Source organism: Halichoerus grypus, chromosome 7 (genome assembly GCF_964656455.1).
Source record: "Halichoerus grypus chromosome 7, mHalGry1.hap1.1, whole genome shotgun sequence".
NCBI lineage: Eukaryota > Metazoa > Chordata > Mammalia > Carnivora > Phocidae > Halichoerus > Halichoerus grypus.
Genome location: NC_135718.1, coordinates 87,269,764 through 87,294,128, shown reverse-complemented (window position 1 = coordinate 87,294,128; position 24,365 = coordinate 87,269,764). Strand labels below are relative to the sequence as shown.

The 24,365-nt window shown below is 49.3% G+C and overlaps 1 long non-coding RNA gene across 1 annotated transcript; it reads right to left on the bottom strand.

The window, feature by feature from the left end:
- Nucleotides 1–1,698: 1,698 nt before the first annotated feature.
- On the bottom strand, nt 1,699–6,306 carry LOC144382478 (uncharacterized). The gene is made up of 3 exons (XR_013449471.1): nt 5,963–6,306; nt 5,324–5,709; nt 1,699–5,000 (listed from the first exon to the last, which is right to left on the bottom strand). It is a non-coding gene; the product is annotated as an uncharacterized LOC144382478 (long non-coding RNA).
- Between the last annotated feature and the right edge of the window lie 18,059 nt (nt 6,307–24,365).

Genomic DNA, 24,365 nt, shown 5'->3' with positions numbered 1-24,365 from the left:
CTTTTAGGTGTATACCTAGGGCCGGGATTGCTGAGTCCTATGGTAACTCTGACTTTCTGAGGAACCGCCAAGCTGTTTTCCAAAGGGCTGCACCATTTTATATTTGCACGGGGTGGGGGGGGCTCATTCCTCTCCATACTCCCCGACACTTGTTACTGCCTCTCTTTACTATTGCGACCTTCCGAGTCGGTGTGCGGTGGTATCTCATTGCCGTCTGTGTTACAGGCCCTCCCACCTGCGCCGCGCCCCTCCCCTGCCTCCAGGCCTCTGCCCGGTGCCTGCAGCCCCTGCGCGCAGAGACCGCTCGAGCCACGAGGACACGGGCTGTCGTTGTGCGCACGCCAGGCTCCTGGAGGGCGGGGAGGCCTCTTGGTGACACGCTTGGTCACCCATCACAAGGCGCAGCAGGCAGCTGTCCCTTAAAGTGCGCTCAGTGAAGGAAGGCCAGTGAACTTGGAGCACCCTGTGACCCCCCAGAAAGGAAAGCCCGTGGAGTAGGAGGGCGAGGAGCTTCACTCCCGGCAGGTGGCCTCGCGGAGGCCACATCCTGGTAGAATAGAAACTGCTTTATGAGCAGCAGAAAGAGGGACAGCTGGGGGGACGACAGAAAAGAGGAAATGCCTTAGGGCGGCCACCTGGGGACTTAGAGCCCCGGAGCCCGCGGAGAGTCTGCCTTCTCCGTGGTCGGGGCTGAGAGAGGAAGGGGGGTAGAAACGCCACGGAGGATACAAAAGCCCTACCTCTCCTGTTCCTCCTTTGCTAAATTCAGCCCCTAAATTCTAAGTTCAGAAGCCCTTTATTGACTGAAAAGATGTTGAGGATCAACGGCCTCAAACACTTGGCACTTCTCTCCTCCCCAGTGTATTGAGACTCCCTTGGAGCAAAGGTTGAATAATGGCTTTCCTGTCCCTCGGGAGCTTTCCTCTCGGGGAATGACGTCTCTTTTCAATTAGATGGTATTTTGAGAGTGCTCCTCTTTGGGAAAGTTCAAGAACAATCCGTTTAAATGCAGTCTTTGCTAATTATAAACATATTTGGGCGAAGGTTCATCCATCACAGGGGTGAAAAAGGATAAATTATAGGACTCAGACAGAAAAACCCGTGAAAGAAAGTTTCAGGGACGCCTGGGTGGCTCAGTCGTTGGGCGTCTGCCTTTGGCTCAGGTCACGATCCCAGGGTCCTGGGATCGAGCCCCACATCGGGCTCCCTGCTCGGCGGGAAGCCTGCTTCTCCCTCTCCCACTTCCCCTGCTTGTGTTCCCTCTCTCACTGTGTCTCTCTGTGTCAAATAAATAAAATCTTAAAAAAAAAAGTTTGAGGGGCGCCTGGGTGGCTCAGTTGGTTGAGCAACTGCCTTCGGCTCGGGTCATGATCCTGGGGTCCCGGGATCGAGTCCCGCATCGGACTCCCTGCTCAGCGGGGAGTCTGCTTCTCCGTCTGATCCTCCCCCTCTCATGCTCTCTGTCTCCCATTCTCTCTCTCAGATAAATAAATAAAAAAATCTTTAAAAAAAAAAAAAGTTTGAGCTTACCTAAGAAAAAGCTAAGTGAGTGCCATCAGTTTCTTTTTGTTTCTATTGTATAAACGTTGTAGAATGCACCTGGCTTATTTTCGTAATAAGACAAAGAAAAAGCAATACATTTATTTACTTTTTAAATTTCTTTATTTAAATTTAATTAATTAACATAGGATAATAGGTAAAAGCAATACATTTATTTCAATGAACACAATTGCTGGCCCGTGGATCTGCAGTCAAGGCCACGAGAGGAGGGGCCGAGCCGCCTCGCCCGGGTGGGAGGCTCAGGGGTAAGGGAGCACGTCTGGTTTCCGTGAGGACCACAGACTCCGAGCCTTAGAGCAACACCGGCCCCTTACCGCACACCCTGTGGGGCAGGATCTGGGCGGGCGCAGTCACTCCTGCGTCCAGCGGTCATCCCAGTGTCCGCGCAGCTCCGTTCCCCCCAGAGGCTTGACAGGCAGTGCATCTGCTTTCGGGCTCACCTGTTGGCAGGACTCAGTTCCTTACTGCTGTGAGACTGGGGCCCGCTCTCTGCTGACTGTAGGGCGGAGGCCACGCTCGTTGCCAACAAGCTGCCGGCCACCTGGCTTCCTTGCCACCTGGGTCTGTCCGCGGACCCCCTTGCAATATGGCAGCTTGTTTCCGCAAAGCCAGCACGGGAGAAAGAAAGGCAGCGGGAACGGGAGCCTGGGTAATACCACCTAATCGCCTTTGCCATGTTCCAGGGGCTATTGGCGGTTGCAGGGTCCCCCCGCACTCAGGGCAAGGGGGATTGTATAGGATTATATAAGGGTGTGGGTCCTGGGACGTGGGGAGTCTGCGGACCATCTTAGAGTCTGTTTGCCACGGGGAGCGTGACAGTTCTTGTGGGATCTGCACGCCCTCATCACTCAGCATTCCAGGACATTCTCAAGGCCGTCCGCTGCAAGCGTGCAGTTCTCCACCTGGGAGCTCTTCTTCCATGGGATGGACATGCCTGGGGGACTGGACGCCCTGGACTCATGGAGGGACGGGACACGGAGGTGCCCCCACTTCCTCACCCCCGTGGGCAAGGACAATTCCTGTGCGGTCTCCCAGGGTCCCCAGCAGGGCTGGGCCCCAAAGGCAGTTGCCACGGCAGCGATTTTGGAAAACAATGTTCCTTTTCTTGGCTTCCTTCCCTTCCCTGCCTCCCTGCCCCGCTCCCAGGCTCCCTGGGATCGCATCCTAAGTAAGCTTGCCTCGGGGTCTGATTCTGGGGCAACCCAACCCAGGACAGCATGGGTCCAGGCTGAAGGTAGGGTGTGCCTGGAGTCTGAGCAGCTCGGGCAGCTCTGACCGAAAGCCACGGATGCAGAGGTCCACGTCTCCCACTCTGGAGACCGGAAGTCCAAGGTCAGTGCTGCTTTCTGGCTTGGTGTGTGACAGAGGCCCTGTTCCAGGCTGTGAATGGCCAGGCGCTCTTGTTGAATCCTCACCAGGTGGAAGGGTGAGAGGCCCCCTGGAGCCTCTTTTATTGGGGCACTACTGTCATTCGCGAGGGCTCCACCCTTGGGACCTGACGACCCCCCACAGCCCCACCTCCTTATGCCACCACCCTGGGTGTTAGGTTCGTAACAGAAGAATCTGGGGACTGGGGAGGGGACACAGACATTCAGACCATAGCAGCATCTGGCTGAAAGGGCCCTGAGATCCGCAAGGAGTAGAGAGGGAGCCTCACGGGCCTGGTGGCGGAGAGGAGGAAGACGAAAAACCAGACAGGACCCTCAGCAAATTAGTCAAATGTAGCTCAGCTGGGACCAGTTACGCTGCCCAGGTGTACACAGGGGACACACATCCTCACAGTGTAATAAGATTAAGCAGGTTTTTGCCCTCAGCCACTGACTGTGAGCGCGGCCGCGTGGCCGTGTCACGCAGGAAGGGCCCAGATGGGGCTGTGGGTTTTGGTTCTCTGACAATCAGTAAAACAGTCACAGCGTCCAGTAGCTTTGGGGGGGGGCCTTCCTTCTTACTTGTACCCCAGTTTTCCTTGCACCTGAACAGGTGCCTCGAAATCAGTAAGTCCAAAACCCAGCCCACGAGTCTGCTTGAGGAAGGCAGGCTTACTTCAGTTCCCATGACCTGCCGGGTTGTGCCAGCCGAACAGGAAGGCCTCAGACCCACATTCGGTCCACCACCAGGCCCTGCCATGTGACCTCCGCAATTTCTGTTGAGTCTATGCGTTTCACTCCGCATCCCCCACTCTGACTGCCCCAGCCAAGCCCCTGTGTCTCTGGATTTCTGAAATAGTCTCCTCCCTGGGTCACTCGAGATCAGCCGACCCCCGAGGCCCTCCCAACTCCTGCAGTCTCCGCTCCTTAGGAGGAGCAGAGGGAGAGGGAGAGAATCTTCCAGCAGACTCTCTGCTGAGTGTGGAGCTGGACTTGGGCTCTATCCAGCCACCCAGGTGCCCCCCATTCATATTTTTAAGCTTTTATTATACAACGCATGTTTTTAAAAATGAGTGGTTATGTTCCCGTTGGTTTTTAGATTATGTGAACGATTCTATTATCATCAAATTGTGATTTCACATCTATTTGTATTCCTATTTGCTGAATGTTTCTCTCTCCTGCTTGATTGTAAACCCCTCGAGAACAGAGCTGGTTTTCTCACCGTTGAATCGACAAATCTGCCATGCTGCTCGACTCCCAAGAAGCTCTCGATGTACCTTTGTTGGCTGAGTGAGTAAGAGCTACCTTTCTACTCTGGATGAAGTTGGGACTTCTAGCCCTACAGGGTCCAAAGCCAGTGTCGCTCGTTTTTATGTAAATCACTTTGATTTCATGCAGGCCAAGACTATCTTGGTTCTTAGGCAGTGGGCTCAGGAGGGACCCAGAGGGAGTTTTCAGTCTGTGCGGGCCCACTGCCAGAGGCTTTGGGGTACGGGCTCAGTGGGACCCTGGATTAACAAGGGTGCCCAAAGGCCAGAGGCCTTCTCTGGGACACTTCCTCTGCCCCCTCCTTCAGTCTGTTACAGAGGAGACGACACGGTTAAAGAAGCTTCAGGCTAATTGCTTCCAGATACAGGGGGAGGGCATGAAAGGGAGGCCACTCTCTCCCCGGTGGCAACGCCAGCCGATCCTCGGGACTGGGAATTGTACCTTGCCAAGACAAAGGGTCCGAAGAACGTTGTTGACTCAGCATTTTGGGACAGGGATGAAGTTATTGAGTCCCAGGAGGCAAGGGATCTTACAGCCTCATGTTGTCAAGACACTTGGCACGTTTCCCTGGAATGGATCAGGCCCAGTGAGCTCCGTCACAGCAGAACTTGGGACCCACTTGGGACCCATTCCGAGGTGGGGACATAGAGCAGGGTTTGTTTATAACATATACTTTTTTTGAGGGGTGGTAAATGAGGAAGTGGGAAGAGTGTGACCTTTGGAGTCAGATGGACGTGGGTTCCTCTCCTGGCCGGTCTCTTGCCGGCAGTATGTCACCCAAGTATTAATTTCTTCTCCCTAACACTAGGAGAAAAATCCCATTTCAGGAGGTGTACAGAGAACTCACTGACAGCACTGAACCCTGGGTCTGGGACACGACTGGACCCTGTTATCTGAACTGGAAAGAGTCAAAGCTGTGGCCGGGGGGCTGGGCCGGGGGGGGGGGGGGCCAGGCTGGGACATATGACGCGCAGATTACATTCAGGTGGCTCCGCCCGCATCTGGAGGCTGCCAGGGGCCGGCCACAGCGATAGCTGGCTTGGTTTTGACCACCCAGCGGCTCGGGTGGGCGCGGGCCCACCACCAGGATGGTTGGGTGTTTGGGAGTGGCTCCCGTGGTTACTCACTGTGTCAGGGTGGGCGCGGCCCCATGTCGCTCCCATGCGCGGGCTCCGTGTCCCTCCCACGCGCGGGCGCTCCCGGCTGGCGGGAGAGCGCTTTGCACTTTCAGCCGCACACGGAGCCCCAAAGCTTCCAGTGGAGCTGGTGAGACCCTGTCCCGAGTGGGGAGGCCTATGGCAGCGCCGTCGGACCTGCAGGGACGTGTCCCCCAGACGCTGGCACGACTGGAAACCCCGTCTCTTCTCTCCGCTGCGCAGCTGAGAGAGCGGCGCTGCCCACTGGCCTCCAGAGCCGGGTATGGGTCCCCGGTCTGGCGGCTGGGCTTGCAGACCCCGTCGGTGGGTGGGGCAGCCGCTCGGGAATTCCACCGCCTGCTCCACCTGCCTTGAGGCTGGAAAACACAACAAAGGGAGCATACATTATTCAGGCAATGTGAGCCTGTGGGTCCCACGCCCACAGCGAGTGGCAGGCACTCTCCAAGGGGGCGTGTGACGCACGGGCTGTCGTATCTGGCTTCCAATAATGGGAATCCCCCGCAGGGGGATGCCCAAGTGACAAAGCTGTGCGTTCCCCTCCCGGGACCACAGAAAAGGATCTTAGTGGACAGAGTTCATTCAAGCCGATAACTTCCCTCCCCAACCTACCCTTCTGGTCCTTTCAAGCTGGTTTCACAAGGTTTTAAGTAAGTCACCCAGGGGTGGGTGGAGCAGTATCCTTGGGAGCGGCTCCCAGGGACCAGAGATGCCGATGGAGATGGAGCTCGGGGTGTTTCTGAGGCCGAGGGTTCTTCGGAACTACAGTTGCTCTTCGCTGTGCACCGATCATGCGTGGGCTTGGGGTTTGACGCCTGCACCCCAAGAGGTCGTTGGCTAGGGATTCAAAAATATGTGGAATCATAAGATAGGTGATATTTTTCCTTCCTTCCTTGGTTATGACATGATTGTCCTGGAGCTAAGCTGTCTGAGATGGTTTACACCTCACCCGTATCTCGTATTGCAGGCTTACCCTCAGATTTGGGCTTTGGCACAGATGCCAAACATACAGATGCCAATTAGGAAACTAAAATCCAGTCATTACTCTGAGATTAAATATTTCAACACAGTGTCTCAAACTATAATTAAGGCAGCAAGCTTCATTACTGGGAGAAAAAAAGCCTGAGAGGCGACAACTATTTTTGGAATTATTCTTATGTTTGATAGGATCACCGCCACTTGATGTCTTATCAGCTTGCCTCCAGTCTACCCAAACTTACCAACCAATCTAAATAAAACGCCATGAAGCAACACGTTTGAGAAGCAGGGAGGTCGCAGGCAGAAGAGGGGAGGAGAGCAGGGCAGACGGGTGGAGTGCTCCTCCCCCAAAAAGGGTGAAGAAAGAAGGTGAGATAATTAAAATCTGGAGCCTGTATCGAATTGTAAGAGGTGGTTCACTTCAATTGTGACCCAAATTTATCCTTTGTGTTTTGTTGCATCCCCTAGCTCAAATCGCAGTTGCAAGAGTATGAAGTCCGGACGCACTCCGGTTGTCCATGTCTCTGGTGTACACTAACGAAATTCATTGTTTTAGAAGTATCAAGGTTTCTGTCGTTTTATAAATGACAGGCCATATACCACAGAAGATATAGGTAGGCCGGAAAAAAATGACTTGTTGAGGAAATTCAGCTTAAAAATCCCACTTCCCATTACCTGAACATTTGGTCAATTAGCTTCTTACGGTTTCATTTCTCTCTCTCTCTGTCCTGCTGTTTTGGCATCATGTGAGTCCTTTCTTAATGGCTTTTTTAAAAAACGAAATGAGTCAATGTAGATAAAGTGCTTAAAAGGACCATATAAGTGTATACAATTATTATTATTGCTTCTGACTCCAGAAATTAACTGAACTAAGAATATTTAGAAGATACTAGAATATTTTACTGTTTTTTTTTTTAAAGATTTTATTTATTTATTTGATAGAGACACAGCGAGAGAGGGAACACAATCAGGGGGAGTGGGAGAGAGAGAAGCAGGCTTCCCGCTGAGCGGGGAGCCCGATGTGGGGCTCGATCCCAGGACCCTGGGACCATGACCTGAGCCGAAGGCAGACGCTTAACGACTGAGCCACCCAGGCGCCCCTTACTGTATTTTTAATACTCTATGGCAAGGTATTTCCAAAGCAGTGTCAGAAAACACCATGCATTTCAGCAATGTTTGATGCCAAATATAGGAAGCCACATTCACACCCAGGAAGATTCGCCCCACTGGGTTACGTTTTCTTTCTTTCTTTTTTTTTAAATTTTTTTATTTTTTAAAGACTTTATTTATTTATTTGACAGAGAGATAGAGAGCACAAGTAGGCAGAGGGAGAGGGAGAAGCAGGCTCTCCACTGAGCAGGGAGCCGGACGTGGGGCTCAATTCCAGGACCCCAGGATCATGACCTGAGCCGAAGGCAGCTGCTTAACCGACTGAGCCACCCAGGCGCCCCTGAGTTACATTTTCTGACAACCAGCGTGATGTCACCACGTCAGAAATGGAAATGCATTTCATAGGTAATATTCTCTAACCTGCAGGTAATCAAGAACATCCCTCTAATACTTACAAACTTACCTATATCTAAAAGGAATCTTCCTTTTTAGAGTTATTTTACAAAGAAAAATGTCTAAAGTTTTCTCCCTCTGAGTCAGTAGCCCTCTAAACTTTATTATGGTAGGTGGGTATCATAATATAGACAATAGCCAGCTACTGTAGAATTACAGACTCTATTTCAATGATCGGAGAAATGTGGTTATCGTCTGGGTATTAGGAGAAACCAGGGACTGCTCTTTCTGTAGGTGTGACATTGACATTATGGTCACGTAAGAACACATGTATTTTTTTTTTTAAGGTTCATTTATTTATTATTTGAAAGAGAGAGAAAGAGTGGGGAGGGGCAGAGGGAGAGAGAGAGAATCCCAAGCAGGCTCCATGCCCGGCGTGGAGCCCGACGCGGGACTCGACCCCACGACCCCAAGATCATGACGTGAGCTGAACGAAACCAAGAGTCAGATGTTTAACCAACTGAGCCACCCAGGCACCCCCCAAGAACTCATGTATGTTTTAAAGAAATGCATATTGAAATACGTAGAAGTGAGTTGAGATAATTTCTAGGATTAAAAAAATAATTCAGAGAAAAAGAGAGAAAGGGACAGTACAGCAAATCTTGCTAGTTCTTAAATCTGGGCGTTGGGTTTATCATTCTACTCTATTTTTGTGTAAGTTTAAATTTTTACAAAATAAAAAGGTTTTTTAAAAGGCTAATTCAAACACCTGGTTTCAGCAGTTTATCTCTCAATTACGCAGAGTGTAGATGAGACGGAGAGATTCAGCTCAGTTTGAGCCAATCTGTCAGAAGAATTTTCTCTAACTGAGGACTTCTCAAACTTGGGTGCACATTGGTCACTGGGGTGGGGGGGTGTCCCACTCTGGAGCATCTGATTGAACAGGTCTGTGCACGGGCCCAAGAAATGGCGTTTGTAACAAGTTCTCAGGGGATGGTGACGCCGCCGGGCCCGGGGGCCACAGTTTCTTGCTAAGCCCCCTTTTCTAAACTACCTGGGGTGTGTTTTTTGCAATCGATTTCATTTCCTTTCTTACCAATTTTGTTTATCTTGTCACAGAGCCGGCTCTTAGTGTCATTGATCTTTTCTATTGTCTTTTTAATCTCTATTTCATTTCTTTCCACTCTGATCTTTATTTTTGCTTTCTCTAGTAAGTATGCATTTCATGCATTTTCTTTATTATTTCGTGTCAAGCTTGAGCTTTAACTGTTCACATGGGCCAGTTGCCAACCCTACTTACTTTATTCTGGAATGAATGATATCATTTATAAGATTAAAATTACTTATAAAAACATATTTTAAAAAAGAAAAATAGATTTATAATCATTTATAAAAATAAGTGATACAATTTATTCTGGAATATCAGAGTCAAATCTTGAGATTTTGTTAGAAAGGCTCTGCACTGTTCGGTCCTGGCCTACCTTGCTTTCCAATCTTATCCTTCACTGTTTTCCCAGCTGTGGCGGTATCAAGCTATCTGACCTCTAAACAAGTCAGGCATGTTTCTATCTCAGTACCTTTGTCCACGTTCTCATCTGCTGCTGGAATGCACGTGTGCACTTACACACACACACACACTCACACACTGAGTATCCGAGGTCTGGTCCAAATCCTCCTCCTCCATGAAGCTCTCCTGGACTACCAGCATCCGTGGTGATCTCCCCCGCTGAGAACCTCTCAGTCTGCACTAATCATATCCTGTCATGAAATAATTTTTATATTATTATTCACTATACATACATATATATATGCATCTTATCTCTTCACTAGACTGTGAACCCCCCGAGAGCAGGGGCTGTGCGCTATACAGAATATCTTTATATGGCCCACAGATTTTGGCCCAGAACGATGTATTAATAGGCAAGTCCGTTTTTCTACCAACTGAGGGGAAATAATCACCTTTTTTCTGAGTAAATAGGGGATGGAACCCGCAGTCTGCAGATGGAGGTGAAGCATCAGTGAGAGGCTAATAGAATCGTAATATCTGTTTACCTCCAAGCAGAACTGTGCGAATAATTAATGTTTATGCAGGCCTTTGAGATCTTCAGATGAAAGAGGCTTTAGAAGAGTCCAGAATGACGATGATGGCTCTGGGGACTCTTTCAAAGCCTCAGACCAAATCTCTGGGCACCCTTCAGGTTTTCTCAGACCGGGAGGAGGGTCGAGGGCTCCTCCCAACACCCCTGGGGGCCTTCAAGGAAAACGAGCTTTAGGGGCACCTGGGTGGCTTGGTCGTTAAGCATCTGCCTTCGGCTCAGATCATGATCCCGGGGTCCTGGGATCGAGCCCCGCATCGGGCTCCCTGCTCCGCGGGAAGCCTGCCTCTCCCTCTCCCACTCCCCCTGCTTGTGTTCCCTCTCTCGCTGTGTCTCTCTCTGTCAAATAAATAAATAAAATCTTTAAAAATAAAAATAAAATAAAATAAAATAAGGCTGGAGGTCACTGCAGCTCGTGATCACAGATGCCAGGCTTCCTGTGCAGAACTGAAACAGAGATGCTCCTTTTAATTCTCCAGCAGGGAGACGTTGGACTCTGGACCAGTTGTCTCCTCACAGTGCTGTCACGCTCCAGAGTCCCAGGCCCGGGCTCTCAGGCCTCAGGGTGATCCCTGCAGTCCCCTGTGTTAATTTCTCCATGGTCACAGCCACTTTGGTCTGAAAGCACAGGTGTTGGCCTGCATTCTGCTCTTCGGGAAGCATCTCTCCCTCCATCTCTGTCTCTGTCTCTCTCCCCCCTTCTTTGTAGGATGGCTCCAGGGCTCTCTGGATCACCCATGGAAAACCCATCCGTGGCCCAAGCTGGAGAAGGTGCCTCACATCGGAGCTCAGGCCTTCTCCAGCCTCTGTTTTCCTTGGCCACGATGTTCCCCTCTTTTTTTCTCTCTGCTTTGTTCCTGATCCTTGTTTGGGTTGACTCGGCTCGGCACCACTTTAGAAATAATTCATTAGCCATAAAAACTGTCTTCTCAAAATCTGCAGTTACGGGGCGCCTGGGCGGCTCAGGCGGTTGGGCGTCTGCCTTCGGCTCGGGTCATGATCCTGGGGTCCTGGGATTGAGCCCCGCGTTGGGCTCCCTGCTTGGCGGGGAGTCTGCTTCTCCCTCTTTCTCTGCCCCTCCCCCCGCTCGTGCTCTCTCTCAAATAAATAAATAAAATCTTAAAAAAAATCTGCAGTTATGACTGCCTATGTGGGATGACAAGGAAAGAACTCCAGTGTTTTTACAGGCCCAGGCAGACGTGGGGACGGCTATAATTAAGCAGTAAATCACAACAAGATGCTGTTAGAGCATGCCTCAGATGTGTTGGAAAAAAGGCCAGTGCCCTCACCTGCCAGCAGGAAAGAGAGGGGGGGTGAAAAAAAACAACAGCCCAGTCAAGCTTGACCAGACAGGCCTTCTACCTGCTAGGATCATAAAGCCTCTCCTGGCTTGTTTTTCCAGGAATGAAAAATCCAATGTACAAAGGGCCAGGGTTCCATTCTCCGCCAGATGCTAATCCCCTCTGTCACAGCGAGATCAGGTCAAACCGTTTCCTGGTTGGCACGGAGCAACTTTGGACAGCCTGATGCATGAGATTAGAAGCTCTCGGCCCGCTGGGGCCGGTGTGCGCGAAAGTCTGCAATCACAGCAAAGCAGCAGCAGAAAACGCGCTCGCATGGACCCTGGGCGAGAAGGTGTAGGTTCTGAACCCGAGGCTGGTGTCGTTTAACCGGGATTGCAGGGCACGCTGGCTCCTTGCTCTGGCCTCAAAGGCTCATTGTTGGTGTTCGTCCCTGCATGGGACACCTGTGTGGGTGGCCCTTGATTCCTGACTCAGACTTGAGGAAAACAAACAGACAAGCGCTGGAGGAGTCCCCAACTCTAGGTCTCTAAGTGCCCTTTGAGCCCAATTCAGGATATGTTTCCGGGGAAGGAGGAGTCTTCTGGGCGAGTGTGAGCCAGAGATGAATTAATGATGCCTCCTGCCCACATGACACTGGCAGGAGAATGCTTCCTGAGGAGTCACAACTGGCTTCTCACCCCTGGAGTGTGACCCCTCTGTGGGTCGCAGACTCCTCATCGCAGGACCCGATTCTGGCAGAGACCTGAGGGTGATATAGTGGGGCTCCACATTTTTTTTTTTAATATTTTATTTATTTTTTTTTGACAGAGAGAGACATAGCGAGAGCAGGAACACAAGCAGGGGGAGTGGGAGGGGGAGAAGCAGGCTTCCCACCGAGCAGGGAGCCCGATGTGGGACTCAATCCCAGGACCCTGGGATCATGACCTGAGCCGAAGGCAGACGCCCAACGACTGAGCCACCCAGGCACCTGCTCCACATTTTTTTAAAAAGATTATTTATTTATGTATTTACTTGAGAGAGAGCATGAACAGGGGGAGCGGCAGAGGGAGAGGGAGAAGCAGGCTTCCCGCTGATCAGGGAGCCCGACGCAGGGCTCGATCCCAGGACCCTGAGATGGTGACCTGAGCCAAAGGCAGATGCTTGATCGACTGAGCCACCCAGGCGCCCCCAGACGCCAGATTTTCTGATGCCTTCCTTTAGAAGGCTCTGAGGAAAGAGATCAGAGGGTTTGTCACAACCAAAGTGCTCTGGTCTGGACCATGTGGGCCCCACCATCTGGGCAGCCGTAGCGTCTCCCGGGAACTTGTCAGAAATGCATTCTGGCCGACAGAATCAGAAACCCTGGGGATGGGGCCCGGAAATCTGTTTTAACAACCCCTCCGCTGAAGTTTGAGAACCACTGGCCTGTAGGAAAAGCACGCCTTCAGGGAGGGAGGCAGGTGGGGAAGGATGCTCTCTTGTCTGCCCCGAGTGGGCTTCATGTTCCTATAAACACCCGTTTTGCCCCTCCTTCCCAACCCAGTTTATTCATGTGGAGATTAGAAATTCTTTTCCCCTCTTACCCAAGAGAGGCCTGCTGATGCAGGGGGCAAACATTCTCTCTCCACCTGCCTCCCATCTCATGCTGGAGCCCAGCTTCTGCTCAGAGAAAGGTGCTCCCGCCAGGACCAGGCCTCTTTGTCCCACAGGCCCCCTGGTCAGTTCGGAAGCAGGCCCGGTGCGCTAAGGTCAGGGACACCAAGCCTCGGCTGCTCCCCGACAGGGAAGGAATCTGCCCGGGGGCTCAGGAGGCTCAGGGAACAGTGGTAAGGCAGTCCACATACAGGCAGAGGGCTGAAGGCTGGGGCCTTGAAAAGCAAGGACAGGGGCACCTGGGTCGCTGCTCAGCAGGGAGTCTGCTTCTCCCTGTCACTCTCCCTCTGTGCTTTCCCTCTCTCTCTCAAATAAATAAATAAAATCTTAAAAAAAAAAAAGGCAAAGCAAGGGCAAACGTCCTCAGTAACCTTCCACGGGCTGTTATCAGAAGAAATGGTAAGGCAGGGTGTGCCCGCAGGGCTCCGAGCCCTTTCTGAGAAAGGCATGGTATGAAGACTATTCACACGCAACGTATGACTACACCTGGCTGACGTTTCTGTCTGATATGAAACAAATCCAACTGGGGATGCTGACAACAGGTTTGGGGCTGTTGGAAGAGGAAGTGGTAGAGGAGGATGCCGGGCAGAAAACCCTTTCTTCTTCTTTTTTTTTTTTTAAACATTTTATTTATTTATTTGAGACAGAGAACGAGAGAGAGAGAGAGAGAGAGAGAGAGCACAAGCAGGGGGAGCAGCAGGGGTAGAGGGAGAAGCAGGCTCCTCGCTGAGCAAGGAGCCTGATGTGGGGCTCGATTCCAGGACCCTGGGATCATGACCTGAGCTGAAGGTAGATGCTTCACCAACTGAGCCACCCAGGCACCCCAGAAAACCCTTTCTTACCCACCATAGCGCACAACGTATGTAGATTAAATGAAAGAATGCATCAATAAATAGCAGTATGAATTTTTTTTTTTTAATCACATGGGTCTGCTAGTCTTTACGATATCTTTGTCAGGCAGTTTCTGAGTAGCTTTTTATTTATTATTATTATTTTTTTAAAGTAAACTGTACGCCCCACATGGGAGGCTTGAACTCACAACCCCGAGATCAAGACTCACACACGCTCTACCACCTCAACACACCTTCTCAAAGCCCATTTCTATAGCTTTTATTTAATTTTTTTTAACCTCAGAATTGGATCAAACACGTCCTCATGATTCACGCATGCCTTTTATTTAGTTATTTGTAATCATGCAGGGAGCACCCACAAACGCAGCCCCAGGAGACGCCTGCCTTCCCCCATCTGAAGGAGCCTTTCGTCCTGAATCCTGTGTTCTCACTCACTTGCTTTTCTTTTCATATCATTTGATTTCATCCCTATGTATTCCAAAAAAGTACATTTTTACTTCAGTCCTTTTTAACTTGATAAAAAGTTAAAATGCTTTTCTGTGTGGCACGTAATCTTGTAGAATTCAATTTTTCACCTAATACATTGCCAGGCAGACTCCGCCATAGCGTTAGCTGTGGCTGTCGTTGGCTTGTTGTTACTGCTGACTCGTACTCCATTGTGGGGATGAAACAGCTTCTCTGTCTACTCTTCTCTTGATGGGCATTTGGGTTGTTGGGGGGTTTCTGCTACTGTGACCAGGACACAGGATGCTGGTAAAAGAACATACCCTGCAGGGGCGCCTGGGTGGCTCAGTTGGTTAAGCGACTGCCTTCGGCTCAGGTCATGATCCTGGAGTCCCAGAATCGAGTCCCGCATCGGGCTCCCTGCTCAACGGCAGTCCTGCTTCTCCCTCTGACCCTCCTCCCTCTTGTGCTCTCTGTGTCTCATTCTCTCTCTCAAATAAATAAATAAAATCTTAAAAAAAAAAAAAGAACATACCCTGCAGACGTATGCAGCACTGGCCGGGGGCCGACCAACTGACTGAGGGGCTAGAACAGGATGGAAGAAGCTGCCCGACATCAGAGGCGACATTTAAGACAGGGGGGAAGGAGAGACTATTTAATAAATGGAGTGGGATGACATTATTATCCATGTGAAAAAGGACGAAATGGAATTTCTTCTTCTTTTTTTAAAGATTTTATTTATTTACCTTGATCTATCATAAAACTTAACACCAAATGGACTAAGACCTTAGATATCAAAGCAAAACATAAAAACTCTGAGCGGGAAACAGAGGTGACTCCCGCAGACCTCGGGGTTGGAAAAATTTCTTCAGGCGTGAAAAGCATTCGATCGACTAAAAAGGAAAAACTGATACATTTGATTATATGAAAAGTAAGAACATTTGTTTGCTCTAGATTTTCTGCAAGCAATCTCTGGGATGAAAGATTAGTTTGCTGCTTTTCGCTCCACCCCCATGTTAAACCTTTTATAATTTGAGATTCGATTTGAGTATAAAGAAAGTTTCAAAAAAAAAAAAAAAGAAAGTTTCAGCTGACACCATAGTCTTAGCAAGAACCACTGTTCCTTCCAAACTGTAAGTCTCACTGGGGCCAATCACCCTCTTCACTTGACCTGTAACTGGGGGCCCCTCTTGCTTCCTGGTCACTCGCACTTGGAACATGAACGTCTCAGCCTCTCTAGGCTGGAAAGAGAAATGGGAAAAAAAGGTTAAAAATCATCTGGACCAGAAGCACCTGGTGTCTCAGGCAGTTGAGTGTCTGACTCTTGATTTCTGCTCAGGTCATGATGTCAGGGTCCTGAGATCGAGGCCTGCATTGGGCTCCCTGCTCAGTGGGAGGTCTGCTTGAGATTCTCTCCCATTCTGCCCCTCCCCCCCGCTCATGTTCTCTCTTCTCAAATAAATAAATGAATCTTAAAAAAAAAAAAAGAAAAACATCCAGACCTTTCTGTTGTTTTGAAGCAAACAGGATGCTATCTCCACCCAAAAATCAAAATTTTAACTTATGAAAAAGAACATTTGCAACACAGCTAGGGAAAATTAATCAACATCCCCTCCTCAAATCTGTATGGAGCTCCAACTATCTGTCAGAGGCTGAGCCTGAAGCTAGAAGCACAAAAATAAATAAGATGCACGCAGTCCTTGCCCGTCAGCAGATTATGATCTGTCACGGGAGGACAGAGAAGATAGGGCCACGAGTGCTCTTGGCGTCTTTAGGATCGCCAAGGGGTCCAGCAGGGGCCAGGGAATGAGCGTTGGTCCTTCCAGCCAGGGCAGGGGATGCTGAGGCAAGGCAGGAGGGCGTGGATAATGAGGCGGGTACAGGGAGCCTAAGTAGCCAGCAGGGCTGAAGCAGAGCCCAGTGGGGGAGGCCAGAGATCGGGCAGAGAGGCAGGCAGGGCCAGCTTGGTTCTCCTAGAGGCAGCCAGGTGCCAGTCGGAGGATTGGGGCGGGGAGGTGACATCACTAACTTGGTTTCAGGGAGGTCACTCTGGCCGCTGTGGAGTACGGGTGGGTGGGGTTTGAGGATGGGGGCAGGGAGCTCACCCAGGCCAGAGACGGGGTAGCTGAAACAAGGTGTTAGCTCTGGGGGTGGGAGGGCTGGGAGACAGGTGTGAAGGATTTGGACATCCATCAGATTTGGGGGATGACACAGCATGCGGATGTGTCACATCTGTGATGACGCTCGGCTTTACAAATTGAGGCCTGGGGATATCGAGGTCGGCACTGGGTTGGGGAGCACCGCAGGTGAAGCAAGCTTAAGGGGGAGGATGGTGGACCTTGAGATGCACAGGGGACACCGCCCGGGGCAGAGCTGAGACAGAGGTGCCAGGTGAGGGAGGGGTGGACATGCACAGAGAAGACCTCTGAAGAACCGGGTCCGGAGGGAGGGGGATGAGGATGGTGGTGTCCGAGGGGCACAGGGTCGAGGAGGATTTGAGGTTTAAGAGACGTGAAGCATGATTACGTATCCAGGCTACAAGAAAGAAGTCCATAGGATTGGAACACTTGAATATCTGACGGAGGAATTCCTTTTTTTTTTTTTTCTCACGTCTTGTGAGTGTTGAAATTTCATAGAAAACATAATGGTATTTCCAAGAAGCCGCTCTTACCCTAAAATAAGTTCCTAGACAGTGTTGACGTTCTAACACAGACCCTCCTGTGTCAGGGACAGCAAGCACCAATCTCGATGCGCACACGAGGTAGGTATCCTATATTACGACAGGCGCATGGAGGAATGTGGCTCGGGAAGATACTCTTTTTATCTACATCTGCATTCCACAAGTGTCACAGGGGCGTCCAGGCCTTTCCACGGGGCTTTTCTATTTACACAGATTGATGACGCAAACGCACAGGCATTTTCCAGATTCATGCGGATAATAAGAGAATGTCACTATGAGCTCCTGACACAGAGACCTTGACAGGCTGCACGTGGAGCCCAGATATATCTGGAAAGGCGAAGCCAAGGAAGCTGGGAAGAAATACACTGATGATGAAGACACGACTGAAAGCGGCGCCTGACCTGCCCAGCTCAGTGCTCGGCAGCGGCCCTGAGGCTTTCGGCAGGAAGAAGGCGCTCCTTTCTTGCTCCGGGACTGTCTCTCTTCCAGACTGTGATTTCTCTGGGAGGCCGCCAGGAGCGGTCAGGCAGCCACCCATCCCTTCTGCCTCTCTGCCCTCGCCCACCTGGTCTCTTCCCTTTCCTGCCAGTGCCCTCGCCCCCTCTGAGCAGTGGCCTAATTGTAGGACCCGGTAGGAGGTCCCCCTGCTGTGGAATCAGACCCGAGTTGAAATCCTGGCGCCAACACCTCCTTGCTGTGTGCCTTAGGTCAAGCCACTCAACCTCTCTGAGCCTGTTTCCATACTATTAAAACAGGAGGAAGAACTCAGAGGCAGGGTGGCTGTTGTTCATGCCTCCGGTCTGTTCCCCGGATTATTTCTCTAAAGGACAGGTCTGATCATGATCGTGTCTCTTCCGTGCTTGAGACCTGCTATGGTCACAGGGACGGAGTGCAGCCCGTGGTAATGGTGACAGGTGACGGCCGCACCCGTGGTGAGCCCCGCACAACAGATACACACGCGGGGACGTGTCCACTCACTATGCCGGACACTGTGTGTCAGCTGCTGCTTCAGGAGAAACAGAAACAAAACCAGAAAGAACCTTCTGCGGTCTCTCCTTCCTTACAGATTGAGGTCTGGATGCTCGGCCTGGCATTCCAAACCCCATCTACTTCTGCGGCGTGCACCTGTCTCCGCGCTGTGCAGACTGGCAGTCACGGCTGACTTCGTGCGGGTGGCGAACCTGAGCTCAGCTCCGCGCTGCCAGGCTTTACATAGGTGCGTGTGCGCATGCGCGCGTCCCTCCGCGCATCCCCCGCGCACCCCCCCGCGCATCCCCCCCTCGCGCATCCCCCGCGCATCCCCCCGCGCATTCCCCGCGCACCCCCCCGCGCATCCCCCCCCCCGCGCATCCCCCGCGAACCCCCCCCCCCCCCGCGCATCCCCCGCGCATCCCCCCGCGCATCCCCGTCCTTCTTCGCTGCCGCCTCTCCTACGGATCTGTAGGAGGCCGTGCATGTGTGTGCGCTTGCTATCACAGCCTGCGTTGGTCTGGGATGCTTTCCAATGACTTGTATTTGCTAGGGTTTTAGAGCGTCTGGAGAGTCGGCCCTTACTGTTCCTCTCAGTCGTCCCTCCGGCTGGTCCCTTGCCTCCCACCTGTCTTCACCTCTGTCTTCTGCACTTGGAGGTGAGAAAGGAACAGCCGTGGAACTGAACTGAGCGACGCGCTCAAACCGCATGTCTCCAGATCTTCCGTAGGAGCTGGGTGATACGACGCTCATCTTGACACAGCAAATTCCTCCGTGTTTATTGACTCTGCACATGGGCATGAAGAGGACGAGCGATGCCGTTGTGTTCCGTTATTCCGTCATCCTCCAAAAGGCAGAAAGAAGAAAGATTTAGCTCGCCAGCCCTGATCCTAAACACTAGAAAAAACACATGGTAAAGTAGATTTTGTTGGTACGTGAGAACAAAGTGTGTTTTTATGTATTAAAATGAACTGAATTCCTTAAATACCGGGAGGAATCGCCTTTATGATCAGTGTCTCTCTTTTTTTTAAAACCCCATTGGTTAATATCCAACATATAAAGAGCTCACACAACTCAATACCAAAACCCACAAATGATCCAGTTAAAAATGGGCGAAGGACCTGAAGAGACATTTTCCCAAAGAACATTTTCCAAAATACACGAAAAGGTATTCAACATCATTAGTAATCATGGAAATGCAAATCCAAATCACAATGAGATGTCGCCTCACACCCGTCAGAATGGCTAGGATCAAAAACACAAGAAACAACAGGTGTTGGCGAGGATTTGGAGAAAGGGGAACCCTTGTGCACTGTTGGTGGGAATGCAAGCTGGTGCGGCCACTCTGGAAAACAATATGGAGGGGCCTCAAGAAATTAAACCTAGAACTACCTTATGATCCAGCAATCCCATTTCTGGGAAAATATCTGAAGGAAACGAAAACACTATGTCGAAGAGATGTCTCCCTCCACTGCCCATGTTCATAGCTGCATTATTTGCAATAGCCAAGGCATGAAGCAACCTGTGTCTGCTGTGGGATGAACGGATAAAGAAGTTGTGGCTTATGTGTATATATAACGAAATATTACTCAGCCTTAAAAAAGAAGGAAATCCTGCCATTTGTGCCAACATGGATGGACCTTGAGGGCACTACGCTAAGTGACAGGAATCAGACTCCCTTGTGGGGTTTGGCCTCATCCAACACTGCATGATCTCACCCATATATGGGATCTAAAGAACAAAAAACAAGGGGCGCCTGGGTGGCTCAGTCGGGTAAGCATCTGCCTCCAGCTCAGGTCGTGATCCCGGGGTCCTGGGATCAAGTCCCTGCATCAGGCTCCCTGCTCAGCAGGGTCTGCTTCTCCCTCTCTCTCTGCCCTTCCCCCTGCTCATGCTTTCTCTCTCTCTCTCTCTCAAAGAAATAAAAATTTCAAAACAAACAAACAAACAAATCCACAAAAAGCCAGAGTCATAAAAAAAGAGATCAGACTCGTGGTGGCCAGAGAAAGGGGGTGGGGAAGGCGGGGGAGTTGGAGGAAGGGGGTCAAACATTCAAACTTCCAGTTATAAGACGAATAAGCACACAGGATGTGAGGGACACACGGTAATTGCAGCTGATGCTGCCGTAAGGCATACAGGGAAGTTAAGAGATAGGTTCTAAGAGTTCTCATCACAAGGGAAAAGAACATTTCTTTTTTCTTTCTTTTTATTGATATGGGATGCTGGATGTTATCTAAACTTACTGTGGCAACCGTTTCATGTGAGTCACATCATGCTGTACACCTTAAACTTCTGTGGTTCTGTATGTCAGTTATATCATCAAAACTGGAGAGAAAAAGAGGAAACCCCAGAGTTAACCGTACGTCCATCTGAGCCTTTTCTGAATACCCAATCCAAGGGCATGCTGATGGGTGTAACTTGAAAAGAAGTTCCTTGGTCAAATAAGTTTGTGAAATATTAGATTAAGCAAAGATAACAGAATTTCTCGGGGCTTTTATGATGTGAATGAACTTTGTGAATCTTTTTTTTTTAAGATTTATTTTTAAGATTTTATTTATTTGAGAGAGAGAGAGAATGAGAGAGAGCATATGAGAGGGGTTATGGTCAGAGGGAGAAGCAGACTCCTTGCCGAACAGGGAGCCCGATGCGGGACTCGATCCAGGGACTCCAGGATCATGACCTGAGCCGAAGGCAGTTGCTTAACCAACTGAGCCACCCAGGCGCCCAAGATTTATTTATTTGAGAGAGAGAGACAGACAGAGAGAGAGGGCATGTGCAGTGGGGAGGGGAAGAGAGAGAGAAACTCAAAGTAGACTGCGCTGAGGGCGGAGCAGGGGCTCCATCTCACGATCCTGAGATCGTGACCCTGAGATCACGACCTGAGCCGAAACCAAGAGCCAGTTAACCAAGTGCGCCACCCAGGCGCCCCTGAACGTTGTGAAATGTCGTGAGACGACATATGGTATGGGAGTGTAGCCAAATTCGTTTGAAAAAGGAAGTCTTTTAGAATAGCGCGTTGTGGTGACCTAGCGTTTCATGGAACACACTTTGGGAAACATTGGTCTAATTTAATATTAATACCATCTGGAGAGCATATAGAACGAATTCCTTGCCTCTTTAAATCGCAGCAGCTAATGTGCATTACTTCCCTCCTTCTGCCAGTGTCCACAGTGATTACAGGATAGCATGCATGTTCCTTCAGATAGCCCAGACACAAGCCTTGTAGATTTCTAGGAAATATTCAAAGGAGATCCCTCTGCCAGTTTACAGAAAATGAAAGAATCCTTTTATCTTCTTATCCAGAGTGGTACAGATTTTCTTCCAAGGCTCTGGGTAATTGAACGAGAAGTTATATGTTGAAATCACTGTCATATGATGGTAACAGGGGGATATTGTTTATTCATACACAAAACAGTCTGTCTTACTCTCTATTTGGAAGACATTAAAGAACAAAAGGTATTTGGTGGGGGGCCTAAACCGCTAAGACTCTCAGGATCCGGTGCTTTGGGGAAACATGCTATTCTGGATAGCTGAGTTTTCCCAATCCTTAGGGTTTAACCCATGTGTTTGTGAACGTTCAAAATCCTACCCTTGTTGGTGGACTTCTAGGACGTGTATCATGCGGCCTTGCCATCTTAACTAGGGCACCCTGAACACAGCTGAGCTTTTCCTTCAGGATTCAGGATTCTTGGCATTTTCTCCCATGCTTTCACTCTGCTGTGATATAGGAATGCCTTTAGGGTCCACTGGGGTATGCCACGTTTCTTGACCAGATACCCAGAATCTGCCCAACGGCAGTGTCAATTTTGTTTTTGTCTTTTTATTTTTAATTTTTTTAATTTTTAATTTTTTTCTTTGTCTTTTTATAGCACTCTGGCCACCGTTTCTTCTCATCATTGCCTCCGTCCGGTCTCCTGCAGCGCCCCCCCCCCCATTTTGCAATCTGCTCCTGTCTCCCCGTTTCATGTAATGGACTTCATATTAATTTGCTAACTTTTAGTAGGCTGTTAAGCAGACCACCACACTTCTAACAATCCTTTTAAAACAAGAAGAGCCTAGGGTTCTTTGAGCAAAATGCAGACTTTAGCTGTGTAGGGGCCTTTGGGTTATTTCTGTTTTATTTATTTTTTTAAGTAAACTCTACACCCAACGTGGGGCTCAAACTCATGACCCTGAGATCAAGAGTTGCATGCTCCACCGACTGAGCCAGCCAGGCGCCCTTGTTTTATTTTTTTTTAATGTGTTTTAGGGGCGCCTGGGTGGTTCAGTCAGTTGAGCATCCAACTCTTGATTTCAGCTCGGGTCATGATCTCAGGGTCCTGGGATTGAGCCCCATGTCGGGCTCCATGCTCAGTGTGGAGTCTGCTTGTCCCTCTCCCTCTGCTCCTCCCTGGCTCACTCTCTCTGTCTCTCTCCCTCTTAAATAAATAAATACTTTACAAAAATGTGCTTTAGGTAGGTGAGTGAGCCAGATGGCTGCGTTATTAAAATAAATTTAGTTAAGTTATTTAAACTGGAATCCTAAATCAGTTGCCTAATGACCGCTGGCCTTATGATTGATAAGGCACTAACACCATCTGTTCAAAAACTTCTCCACATATTTCACAAGCACAAACTTTGACCACATCTTACAATACAAAGGCAAATTCTAAGGACAATCCTAGCGTAGCTCTGTAACCATTCACAAGCGCTTGCCCAAAGCAGTCAGATGAGTTTCCCGAGTTCACACAATGAAACCTCCAGGGAGCAAGAAACATCTGACTTTTAATCAGTCTCTATTCATCAAATATTTTCTCTTTAGTTGCCAAAGTAAAATTAAACAGTGAAGGCTATTTCCTTATTAGAGATAACCCCAGTTAGTGGATGTGATGGTCAATTTTATATGTCAATTTGACTGGGCCATGAGGTGCCTGGATATTTGGTCAAACATTATTTTGGGTGTTCCTGTGAGAGTATTTCTGAATGAGGTTAACATTTGAGTCAGTAGATTAAGTAAAGCAGATTGCCCTCCCACATGTGGGTGGGCCTCATCCAATCAGTTGAAGGCCTGATTAGAGCAGAAAACCTGACCCACCTCCCAGGAAGGGAGGATTCCTTCTGCCTGACTGCCTTTGAATTGGGACATCAGCTTTGTCCTGCCTTCAGACTGGAACTGCACCATTGGCTTTCTTGGGGCTCCAGCTTACTGACTCGCTCTGCAGATCCTGGGACTGTCAGCCTCCGTAATTGTGGGGGCAGAGGGTGAGCGGATTCTTTATAACACGAAAGAATTTCTTGAGCCACCGGGGTGCCTGGTGGCTCAGTTGGTTGAGCGTCCATCTCTTGATTTTGGCTCAGATCATCTCAGGGTTATGAGATTGAGCCCCACGTTGGGCTCTGCGCTCAGCACAGAGTGCTTGTCGCTCTCTCTCCCTCTCTGTCCTTCCCCCTGCTTGCTCGTTCAAGCTCTCTATGTCTCTAACTAAAATAAATAAATAAATAAAATCTTTAAAAAAATTTTAAAAACCTGCCTGCCTCGTTCTCATGCTTGGCAGATAATGCGTTTTTTTACAAATTGAAGGTTTGTAGTAACCCTGCATTAAGCAAGACTTTTGGTATCATCTTTCCAACATCATTTGCTCACTTCATGTCTCTGTGTCACATTTTAGTAATTCTCACAATATTTCAAGCTTTGTCATTATTATCATATTACTTTTATTATTATTATTATTATTATTATTATTATTATTATTATTATTAAGTAGACTCCACACTAAGCATGGAGCCCAGTGAAGGGCTTGAACTCATGACCCTGAGATCAAGACCTGAGCTGAGATTGAGAGTTGGATGCTTAAGTGACTGAACCACCCAGGCGCCCCACTTTGTCATTATTATTATATTTTTTATGGTGATCTGTGATCTTGGATGTTACTATTGCAATTGTTTTGGGGCACCAAAACAATGCTCATAGAGGACGGCAAACTTAATTGACAAATATTGTGTGCGTTCTGACTACAGATGGGGTGGAAATAGTAGGAGAACTAGAATCAGGAGTGGAGCCTGAGGATGGGACCGACGGGCTGCAATCTCATGATGAAACTTGATCCCAAGATGGAATGTATTCTGGTGAAGATGCCATGAAGATCGTTGAAATGACAACGAAGGATTTAGAATATTCCAGAAACTGAGTTGATAAGGCAGCAAGGTTTGAGAAGACTGACCCCAATTCTGGAAGAAGTTCAACTGACAGTATGAACATAACCTTTATATTCATTGGGAAACAAAAAAATTCCTTTGATTTGCTTTCTGGCAATATTGGCTTTATTGCGGCATTCTGGAACTGAGCCCACGATATCTCCGAGGTGTGCCTGTATCTCTCTCTCTCTCTCTCTGTCCACTCTATTGGCTCTGTTTCTCTAGAAAACCCTAATACAGTGAACATACTCTAATGTCAAATGACTAAAAAATATTCCTACAGACCTCTGACTTTCCCAGGCGGAAAATCCCCTTTTGAATGGCTTGGCCATGCAGAACTCATAAAGAAGTATGGATTTTTATTGACAAGAGGGAAATTGAATG